Raw genomic sequence first — 11,725 nt, forward strand, 5'->3', positions numbered from 1 at the left:
TTGGAGAGACAGTACAGAAATTAGGAAGCTTGGGGTACTGTGAGGAACCTGACTGCGTCCTCACTTCTTGTACCCTTTATCCTCCTCTCTTTGGTCATCACTCTTGGATCCTGACCCTGGGGGTGGATATGTGAGGGAGGATAACCTTGTTGGGTGAGACTTGGGGAGTGGGGAGGAGTGGTCCTTAGGTGAGACATGGTATCCCCCATTTCCCTTTCATGATGAGTCCTCTGTGCCTCAACCCTTTATAGGCTATTGACAACCCTTTCCCTGTTTTCCCCTTAAACCATTCCCCAAGAAACACCAGTTTGGTACTAGGATGAGGAAGAGACCAACTAGAGACACACATCCTCACACACACAGACATCTGTTCTGTACTGGGACAAGGAAGAGGCCAGCAAGAGTAATGCAGGACTACCGTTTCAACAGTGAGAGGTCTAATGCTTTTTGAACCAATCATGGTAGCAGGAACATTAAAAGCAGGAAGTACTCGGGAAATGGAGTCCATTTTAGAAGCAGGGCTATGGACTGTTGGGCGAAAGCAGACCTCTCCAGAGAAGCAGGGTGGCAAGTGAAGTGCTCGAGACCCTTTGGGGATGGAAAGGGTATGCAGAGAGAAGCAAAGCTAAAGGACGAGGGAGGCCAGTGGTGGACTGCGAGGGGGAGACTGGCGTGACACAGCGAAGCAGCCATAGGAATCCCAAGCTGCAGGAGAAGCATTGCTGGGTGAGTGAGGCCATGGAGAGCCACTGGAAGACTATGCGAGGTACTGCACGGGAGAGAGCTTGTGGCTGGTGGAGACCTCGCTGTCAAGCCGTAAGCTCAGACCGGTGAGTCTACCAAGCAGGGGGGACACGGGGATGGCAAGTAAGCATGCAAAACAAACAATGAATACTGATTTGAATGGGAGCAAGCATTTATGAGAATACCGATTTGAGTGAAAGCCAGTTTAGACACTTATGAATACTGATTGAAGTGAAAGTAAGTTTGAGCACTTTTTAATACCAATCGGGGTGAAAGAACATTTTTCAAACTTCCTGCTGCAAGGAACTCTATTATATGAGAAACCAAGCATTGGCAAGATCCAGGAAAATGTGCAACAAATGCATGGTGGCAAAACCAAGACACAATACAAGGTCAAGAGGGTGTGACCTAAGTGAATTAATCAAGCACCACTGTCAAGCTGTAGGAGTGGCCACATGTTGATGAACAGCAGCAAATAATGTGTATCGGTTGTGTGACCCGTAATGGGTGGACCGTGTAGTCAGACAACTGCACCTAGACCGAGTGCACCACTACATGGAAAAGCCACTGAAAGCATCCACAAAGAAGCATGTGTTTTATTGCAATAGAGCTTTTAAGTGATTTGAAGGCAAGGAACTGAACTACATATGTGAATTGGTGAAATATACCAATTTCAGAAGAGATGGCAAGTATCCTGAGGAATTGTGTTCTTTTGGAAAAGCTGAAAGAACTGAACTGTAGGGGAAGGGAACCCCTGTGCCTTGTGCACTATCTTGAACTTGGGGAAGGGAAAGCTGGCTACAAACCAGGAGCTGGAAGAAGCTCTGAACTCTTATGTGAACACTACTTATTTTGATGTTGACATCCCAACACATTGTATACATTTAGATGTGAGGGCAAGTTTAAGTTTTGGACACAGACAGACATTTGCTTTGGACTTCCTGTCACAGATGATCCTTAGTTTTCTTTCGGTAGGGGGATCCCACATTAGCATAGGGAAAGTTATGCCTTATTCCATCCTTTATTTTTAGTTAATAACAGATTGTTGATCAAACTTTAATCTGTTGTCTGTGTCTCATTCATGATGCCTTTACAAATGGTGTTAGCAGTGGGACATGTCTCAAGCAATACAAGTTGGGGAACCCTAAAGTTTTAGAAGTTAAGTCCCAAAGCATCAGACCCCTCAGAAGCCGCACAGGGATCTATTAGGTTTGTTATCTTCAGCAGTATGGAAGAAATTATTCCCCCAGGTCAAAGGAGACTAATACCCACTGATCTGATTCTGATGCAACCCACTAATACCTACATTATATTGGCTCCAAAGTCACGGTTAGCATGGAGGTATGGAATTGTTGTGTTAGCAGAGGTTATAGGTCCAGACCTCAGGGGTGACATCAAAGTGATATTACAGAATCATGGAAAAGATCCCTTCCAGATCCATCAGTGGGATAAGATAGCACAAGGGTTGCTCAAGAGAGCAGTGTTCCCTAGGTTAAAGGAAGAGGCCGGGGAGGAAGTAACGGTTTGAGATTCCCAAGGCTTTGGGGGAGGCTGATAATACACCTAACACCCCACAGAAACATGAACCCAGAAGGGTCAGGGAAGAAGAAACAGAAACTATTCCTGACCTAGCCTTTGCCCAACCGAATGAACTGCTGTTGGCTGAAGCCTTCTTGCAAATTGTACCTGAACAAGAAGGCCGTGAGAGAGGAGAACCTTTTTTTCTTTTTAAGGCAATGGTTAATATACCAGGGAGCCACCACCAGGGAAAGGCCATCACTTTTGGATCCTGACCCTGGGGGTGGATATACGAGTGAAGATCACCTACGTGGAGGAGACTTGGGGAGTGGGGAGAAGAGACCAACTAGAGAAACACATTCTCACTTTATTAACAAACACACATACCGACATACATTGTGTACTGGAACGAGGAGGAGGTCTGTAAGAGTAATGCAGGACTACCGTTTCAACAGTGAGCGTTCTAGTTCATTTTGGACCAATCATAGTGATGGGAACTTTAAAATTAGGAAGTACTCTGGAAATTGAGCCAGCAGTGGAAGCCGAGCTATGGAGTGCTGTGTGAAAGCAGACCTTTCCGGAGAAGCGGCATGGCAAGCGGTGTCCTCGAGACCCTTTGGGAGATGCAGAGTGTATGCAGTGGGACCCGAAGCTGAAGGGCGCTGGAGGCCGGTGGCAGACCACGAGGGGGCGACTGGCGTGACTCTGCAAATCAGTTGTATGAATCCCAAGCTGCAGGAGAAGAATCGCTGGATGAGCAAAGCCAGGGAGAGCCGCTGGGAGACTACAAAAGGTACAGTAACAGAAAGAGAGAGCTTGAGCTGACAGTAGACACTTCAGGCAAGCTGCAAGCTCTGACCTTTGAGTCTACCAAGGAGGGGTGACACCGGGATGGCAGGTGAGCACGCAAAGCAAACAACGAATACTGATGTGAATTGAAGCAAGCATTTCTGTGAATACCAATTTGAATGAAAGCAAGTTTAGGCACTTTTGAATAATGAGGGAATTGAAAACAAGTTTGATCACTTTTGAATACGAATCGGGGTGAAAGAAAGTTTCTGAAACTTCCTGATACAAGGGACTGTATTATATGAGAAAACAAGCAGTGGCAAAAGCCAAACGAATTCAAGGACCTGTATTATATGAGAACACCAGCATTGGCAAAAGCCCAGCGATTACAAGGAACTGTGTGACATGAGAAAACAAGCATTGGCAAAAGCCAAGGGAATTTAAGGAACTGTATAATCCAAGAAACCACGCATTGGAAAGAACATGGAGAATATAAGAAAATGCAACAAGTTCATGGTGGCAAAACCCAAGCCACGAGGCAAGGTCAAGAGGATTTTATCTTTGTGAATGAATCAAGCACCACTGTCTTGCTGAAGCAGTGGCCACATGTTGATGAAAAGCAGCAAGTAAGGTGTATCTGTTGCATGACCTGTAATGGGTGGACAGTGTGATCCTGCAACTGCTCCAAGACCGAGTGCACCACTATATGGAAAAGCCTGAAAGCACCCACAGGGAAGCTTGTGTGTTGAATTGCAAAGGAACTTTATGTAATTTGACGTCAAGGAACTGAACTACATATGACCTACATATGTGAATTGGTGAAAGGTGACAATATCAGAAGAGCTGGAAAGTGTCCCGAGAAATTGTGTTCTTTTGGAAAAGCTGAAAGAACTGAACTCTAGGGGAAGGAAGCCCCTGTGCCTTGTGAACTATCTTGAACTTGGGGAAGGGAAAGCTGGTTACAAGCCAGGAGCTGGAAGAAGCTCTGAACTCTTATTTGAACAATAGTTTGTTTGATGCTGACATCCCTACACATTTTATACATTAAGATATGAGGGCAAGTATAGGTTTTGGACACAGACAGACATTTGCTTTGGACTTCCTGACACAGACTATCCTTAGTTTTCTTTAGGTAGGGAAATCCAGCCTTAGCATGGGGCAAGTTAGGCCTTATTCCACCATGCATATTTAGTTAATAAACGATTGTTGATCAAACTTTTATCTGCTGTCTGTGTCTCATTTGTGATGCCTTCACAGTACTCACAGGTGCAATAGCAAGAAAGGTAAAAGAAAAGATAAAAGGAAAAAAGGCAAAGAGGCGGATCAATGGCTGGTCTTCACCCTTCACTGTTCCACCCTTGACTGGGATGCCCCAGGAAGCTCAGAAGGGATGACACATGCTCTTGTCACCTGATCACCTAGTCCATCAATAGTTGGTCTCTCTGATATTGTCCCTACTGTTGCTTCGGGTGGAGATGGGGAGGATCCAAATCGCCACAAGAAGTGATGTCACCAATCCAGGATTTTCTGCTAATTGTCCAACACCTCAAAGCACTACATTGCATGGCGTAGGCACACACAAATAATGCAGCACCACCATCAGTGCATCCCTCTGGGCTCCTACTACAGAAGGCACCAGATACCACCTATTCCACTTCATCCACATTTCAAACACACACTTCCATCCATTCACCTGGGCTTCTGCCTATTGCGCTCATAGACAAGCCAACCATGGCTCGAAACCACACCAGTGGTACGTGTGTGCTATACAACCTCCAAGTAGCCTAGCTTAGAATAAAGAGCTTTCCAGGTGCATAATACATCATAAAGTGGTAGCTGTGGTGTGATGTGTTTCTTTAGAATTGCTCTGCTCTGAATCTGTCAGGCCTTTAAAACTAGAAACAGGCCTTATCCAGCAATAGCTGAGCAAGTAGGGTACCCCATTCAAGATGTCCTCGTCTCTGCCTACTTGGAGTTGTAGTCCTGTGTTAATTATAGGAGAATAAAAAGTACAAATGCCAGAAAGCAAAGAATAAAACCAGCACTGAACGAAATCTGAACATTATTGTATGATATGAAGTTTTGTCTTCAACTTCTGTTTTATCACAATCTGCATCTGCCGCACAAGTATTTGTTGAAACCACATTTCACTTTTTTTCTTGTGCTAATTGCAAGTCATGCAGTGTCAAACGAGGTAATAGGAGCCATCCAGGGCAGAACCATCCAGCCTCTCTGAACTGATAGCAGAATTGATGCCAAGTTGGCATAAGTTCAAGAGTGAGGTTAAAATTTAAACACTGCTTTTTAGTCAACATTGGATGGCCTTTTATCTATCGTATTTCCACAGAGGACCCCTGCCAGACCCTGTAACATCAAATATTTATTCTGAATGTACCAGCTCCATACTGCACAGACAAGACCCCCCCTGCCAAGCGGGCCAACGCGTGATGGCAGGTACCAGGTGCAAAGAGAGTTATGCACCATGCAAGCCCATTGAAATGGGAGAGGCCTCTTTCCTCCAATAAAGAAACTTTGCCTCCGCGTCGACAGTAGATTTACAAGGTCAACCATCTACTAATGCTTCTCCTGTTTCAGGATTGTGTCACTCTGTCACAGGTGATGGGCACAATTGCACTATGGGGTTCAACTTTTGATATCACTGATTTTACTGAAGGTGCCCGAACAGTGGGCCACTCATAGGCAAGGATCAAAATAAGAATTTCATTAGGAGGAGCTAAAAGGCAATTCCTGGGTATCTGGCATCGCCCAGCAAGCAGGAGCTACCTCTAGGGAACGAGGAGTATTATATAGCGTTTTGTAAATGCATCCCCCTTCTGAATTGTATATTACACTTTTGCTGCACAGTGTATTACCCAGAATGCATGTAAATGCTGTCTATCTGTGTACTTATGCTCATTTACACACATTAGTATACACACTAGTATTAGGCGCTGTCAAGCCAACCAGACTCTACTAGGCTGTAACTAGAGGCCAACTATTTCCTAGCTTCTGGCACTTTCAAACCCTGCAGAGAGGCTTGCTGTAGTTCCTGCTGGTTGCTGGTGTCAAGCCAACCAGACTCTACTAGGCTGTAACTAGAGGCCAACTATTTCCTAGCTTCTGGCACTTTCAAACCCTGCAGAGAGGCTTGCTGTAGTTCCTGCTGGTTGCTGGTGTCAAGCCAACCAGACTCTACTAGGCTGTAACTAGAGGCCAACTATTTCCTAGCTTCTGGCACTTTCAAACCCTGCAGAGAGGCTTGCTCTAGTTCCTGCTGGTTGCTGGTGTCAAGCCAACCAGACTCTACTAGGCTGTAACTAGAGGCCAACTATTTCCTAGCTTCTGGCACTTTCAAACCCTGCAGAGAGGCTTGCTGTAGTTCCTGCTGGTTGCTGGTGTCAACCCAACCAGACTCTACTAGGCTGTAACTAGAGGCCAACTATTTCCTAGCTTCTGGCACTTTCAAACCCTGCAGAGAGGCTTGCTCTAGTTCCTGCTGGTTGCTGGTGTCAAGCCAACCAGACTCTACTAGGCTGTAACTAGAGGCCAACTATTTCCTAGCTTCTGGCACTTTCAAACCCTGCAGAGAGGCTTGCTCTAGTTCCTGCTGGTTGCTGGTGTCAACCCAACCAGACTCTACTAGGCTGTGGCCAGAGGCTAAATAGTTCCCAGCTCCTGACAATTTCAAACCCTGCTGAGAGGCCAGCCTGTCGTTTCTGGTAGTAAATGGTGTTAAGCCAACCATGATCTCCTAGGCTCTAACCAGCGGCTAAATAGTTTTAAAGCATCTTGAGAAGCCAGGTTGTAGTTTGTGATAGTTGCTAGTGTCAAGCCAACCAGTCTCTCTCAGGCTGTAACCAGAGTCAAAGGAGTTCCCATCTCCTTGCACTTTTAAACGCTGCTGAGAGGCCAGGCTTTACTTCCTGGTAGTTGCTGGTGTGTGATGGTGCAAATAAGACCAGTGATGCGCAAGGCCACGCCCCGCCTGTTCCCAAATGAGAGCGAACATACAGAATAAGAAAATTAGAATAAGGTGTCATTTTGTGCATGCTACTGCCAGGGAGAATGTAACACAAGCAGGACAAGGTTAGTGTTGCCACCCTGTAGGGGGCTAGTTCTCCACACTATAGTGTTAGGTTGCTGAATACACAGAAAGGGAATGTAGTAAATGGTGATATGCACAGTTAGGTAGGGTACATATGTAAAGCAACATTATAAATGCCAACAGAAGTGCAATTCTTCCCTTTGTAAGGCCCCGCACAGCACATTGTCAATAAAGCACAGCATTGCTGTTTAAATAGCTTAATAGGGTTTGTGTTGGCCCATGATGGTGTTGAGATGACTAACATTGCCAAGGTTGAGAGGAAGGGAGGGTAGCTGCAACTGCACAAATAGGCCTTTCTCATGCTTTCCGTTTAGATAAGCAACAATTAAGTTTGTTCTGTTGGTAGCAGACAGAAATATACAACGTGTAATACCCAAATGCACATATTAACAAATAACACACTAGCAAGATATATCCAGAGTGCCCCAATGGTGAAAGCAGTTCAACACATGCACGAAGAAAACATTAACAGGTATAAATTAAAGCTAAACGGTCCCATACGCTGGCCTCGGTGTCCGGACATTTCGTCGAAAAAAAAAGGTCGACAGGACAAATGGTCGACACCATTTGTGTCATGATGCCTACCCCCGGAGCACCAGGCCAGGCCCAGCACTCCCGGGAGCAGGCATCACGCCCCCGGGTAAAAGCCCAGCGGCCCGCATCACGCCCCCGGGTAAAAGCCCAGCGGCCCTTTATAGGGGCTCTTTGGACTCTGTCCTGGCGCCTTTGGCGCCAGGCTCATGTTGGACATCAGTCCTGGCGCCATAGGCGCCAGGCTCATAAAGGGAAGTGTTTGGTGCACTTACCTGAAGCAGACCATGCTGCACACTCACCTGATGCAGACCATGCTGCATGAAAAACCAAGCCAAAAGAGGCTTAGGAGGGACTATTTTTCGGAAGGAACTATTTTGTTACTTGGGTGGGGCTGTGGAAGAATACTCACCTGGAACTTCTTCCAAGGCTATTTAAGCCACACCCGGACAGCCACACGTGCTTCGCGTTGTTCTGCATCCCAGCAGCTGAACGCTCACCGTGTCTGCTCCTGCACCTGGACTCCAGCCACGCCCGCCTCGAACCTGGAACACCTGTAAGGGAATAAGAGAAGAGAAAGGTGAAAACCAAGAACTATTTCAACCTTCTTACCTGCATCCGGAATCTTCACGCCAGCATTCCTGAAGGAAGACTTCCATTTAAAAGCACTGCGTTGCCCGCCGCAGTGCCGCGCTTCACTCACCTGTTCCCGAGATGCTGCCCGGCTCCATCGCGGCTCTCAGTGCCGGTCGCCACATCTCTGCACCGCACCTAAGGGAGAGAAGAAGAAACAAAAGGTGAGCCAGGGAACACAAGAGGAAAGCCGGATTTTCAGCCATATTACTTACCGGCTATTCTTGATGAGCCATTCCACATCTCGGGTCGGCGCCACATCTCTGGCAGGTACCGCACCCCGGCCCCTATGGGGAAAGGACAAAAGACATTACTGGGGAACTATAAAGACATTTAGAGGGGTCGCCCTCATCACTGACTCACCTGATTTTACCACGGCAATTTAACCCCTCAACGCATCGCCTTTGTTCTGCACCTGAAATAAAGGACAGAAAAGGACAACATAAAAGGAAGCTCACACTTGAACTTTTGCATCTTCCTACTTACGGGGTATCGCTCAGTAAAGTCAAGTGGATTTGCCAGCGCCATTCTGAAAACCAGTGAAGTAACTGGACGAACGCGCGCCCCTGCATCAGAAGCAGGATGGAGAGTTCATAATTCCAAACCATAAGGTGAGCTTAAACCGGGGGTTTTGGAGGAAGTCAGAGGAGAACGAAGGGGGAAAGGGGGGAGCAAGCACATTATTCAGCAGACAGTTAATCCCCTTTCTCATCTGCAGAAGGATATTCCTACGGGCCAGACAAGCAAGATTTGGGGGTCCTGTTCAATCGGTGGTCCGAATTCTGTGCATCACGCTTGAAGAGGCCACAGCAACCCAGACCAGACCAGCGCCTCCGTGGGAGCCAGGTGAGCGTTACAGAACGCGAAGCCTTCCTACAAATTCCCACCCAGGCGCTATGGAAACTTCCGAGACTGACCAGTTGGCCCAACTACTGGGGGAATTATGGGCCGAAGTACACGGCGCTCGTCAAGAGACTAATGCTCTCAAGAGGGAAGTGATTGTAACAAAGGAAAGAGCTGATGACCTGGCTAGACAGCTTTTGCAAGGTCAAGCTGGACAAACTCCTTTACCCGGTTCCGGAGGGAACCCCGCTCCTGTGCCTTCCAGTAACCCGGTGCAGATTAATCTACCTGGAAACATGCCGCTGGCCCCACCCGAATGCTTTGCTGGGGACCCCAAACGATTCGCCGTATTCATGAATCAGTGTCGTTTGCATTTCCTGTGCAGACCTGGGGCCTTCCCTAATGACCAGACCAAGGTAGCCTTTGTGTTGTCGTGTATATCGATGACATTCTGGTGTACTCCTCTTTGGAATCTGATCACAGAAAACATGTCAGGGCCGTCCTTGAGAAATTGCGCCAGCACAAACTGTTTGCAAAGCTGGAAAAATGCGTTTTCCATACCACCGAGGTTGAATTTCTTGGATTCATCCTGACACCTAAAGGGGTCCGAATGGACTCACGGAAAGTGGATGCCATCCTCAAATGGCCATCACCTAGTTCGGTGAAAGGTGTCCAAAGCATGCTTGGTTTTGCCAATTTTTATCGCAGGTTTATCCCAGAATTTTCACGGGTGGTGCAACCCATCACTGCACTCTTGCGGAAGAATAAACGTTTTGAATGGACCGAGGAAGCTGAACAGGCCTTTCAGGAATTAAAAGCTAAATTTACGTCTGCACCTATTTTGAAACATCCGCGTCCTGATCTCCCATATATAGCCGAAACCGATGCATCCAGCTTAGCCATGGGAGCTGTCCTGTCTCAGAGAGACCCCGAAACCAACCAACTGCACCCCGTAGCATTTTGGTCCAGAAAGTTCCTGCTGCCGGAGATAAATTATGCAATCACCGATAAGGAATTATTAGCCATTAAGTCCGCCTTTAAGGTCTGGCGGCATTATCTTCTTGGCGCCAGGCATACCATCACCGTGATCACTGATCACCGAAATTTACAATATTTAAAAACTGCCAAAGCTCAGTCTTCACGACAGCTCCGATGGGCTTTATTCTTTGCTGAGTTCGATTTTGTAATCACCTACCGTCCTGGCTGTAAGAATGGCAAAGCGGACGCGCTATCTCGAATTGGAATGGGAGAAATGGACACAAACTCAGAACCTGTGCCAATAATTCCTGAACAAAGAATCTTGGGGATAACCACTTTACAAACCCTTGAAGACATTCAAGCATGGGTAAAACTATTCCTGGACTCTTCAGCCTTGCAGGATTGGATCGAAAGGGGGTCTGCCTTTTCAATCAACAATGGCTTACCTTACTTCCAAGGACGTTTATTTTTGCCAGAAAAGGAATTGCAAGAACTGGTTATTTCCCGTCACCACGATACTAAGATGGAAGGACATCCTGGCATTGCCAAAACAGAGGAAAAAATTAAACGACAATTCTGGTGGCCGTCCTGGCGAAAGGATATTAAATCTTTCGTGATGTCCTGTGGAGTTTGCGCCCAAAACAAAGGTCAAAAAACAAAATCCGCCGGTCTTCTTCAACCCTTAGACATTCCACCAGCACCTTGGCACACCTTGTCACTAGATTTTATCACGGACCTGCCCTCTTGTAATGGATACAATACTATTCTGGTTGTGGTGGATTTATTTTCCAAGATGGCCCATTTTATTCCGTTGAAAGGATTACCTTCAGCTTTTGTTCTTGCCAAGGAATTACTCGAAAATGTCATCAGTCTGCATGGGTTCCCGTCCATAATAATCTCCGATCGGGGAAGCCAGTTAATTTCTCGTTTTTGGTAAAAGTGTTGTCAACTGGCACAAATCGAGGTAAGACTCTCAACCAGTCACCACCCACAGACCGATGGTCAGACGGAGAGAACGAACCAGACCCTTGAACAATATCTACGATGTATGTTGCACCAATCGGAGGGTAATTGGAAGGACATTTTATGGGTGGCTGAATATGCATACAATAACTCGATACACTCTGGAACTGGTCAGAGCCCTTTTTATACCCTATATGGACATCACCCTCGTACTTCAGACCTGGACTCACCTTTGAGCCTCGAAATGCCTGCAGTCGACCATTTGCATTTTACGATTACTCAAGCCTTCAAGGATGCTACTGCACACTTACAACATGTGAAAGAGAAATACAAAAAGAATGCGGATCTGCATCGCAAGGAGGCGCCTCCATACCAAATAGGGGATCAAGCATGGTTGGCTACCAAACACTTATCACTCAAGGGACCTCGGACTTTTAATCCAAGGTATTTAGGCCCTTACTCGATCAAAGCTATAATTAACCCAGTGGCAGTCAAACTAGATCTACCAGCTAACATGCAGATTCATCCCGTCTTTCATGTGTCGCTTTTGAAACCAGTGCAACCAGGAACCAGATTAATAAAGCCACCAGGACCAATCCAGATAGATGGGGGAGCCTGAAT

Source organism: Ambystoma mexicanum, chromosome 9 (assembly GCF_040938575.1).
Source record: "Ambystoma mexicanum isolate Mex_15411 chromosome 9, UKY_AmexF1_1, whole genome shotgun sequence".
NCBI lineage: Eukaryota > Metazoa > Chordata > Amphibia > Caudata > Ambystomatidae > Ambystoma > Ambystoma mexicanum.